Source organism: Galeopterus variegatus, unplaced genomic scaffold (genome assembly GCF_000696425.1).
Source record: "Galeopterus variegatus unplaced genomic scaffold, G_variegatus-3.0.2 Scaffold3800, whole genome shotgun sequence".
In the NCBI taxonomy this organism is placed as follows: Eukaryota; Metazoa; Chordata; class Mammalia; order Dermoptera; family Cynocephalidae; genus Galeopterus; species Galeopterus variegatus.
This window is the reverse complement of record NW_007729911.1, coordinates 215,968-216,402: the sequence shown is the minus strand read 5'-3', so window position 1 is coordinate 216,402 and position 435 is coordinate 215,968.

Here is a 435-nt window from a genome sequence, read left to right as displayed (position 1 = left end):
CCTGTGCTTTCTGACCTCTAGGTGCTCCCTGTGCTTCAATCCCTTCCCCTTTTCCTTATTCTTTAAGGCTGATCTCTGGTGCCTTTCCCTGAAACCTTTCCTGGTACGCCACTTACGATTTCTCCTTCCCTTGAGTCCCTGTGGGATTGTGCATTTTTTATTTGAAATTTACCTTCTACTGCCTTCCTTTAGAGCTGTTTGGGGCATTCATTCATCTCCTCACCTAGGTATCCAACATGATATAGAAAGGCAGGACCAATCTCTACCTTCAAGGGGCTCTTTTGTTCGAACCCCACATTACGCTGTCATCTCCACGAGATGCTTTGCTCTCATGGTGTCTAGCACAGTGACTATGTGTCCCCACTGTGTACCTTGGTTGAATTCCTAAAGGAATTTCCAAGTAATTGATGAACTTTTCTTGTTAGCTGAACCAAG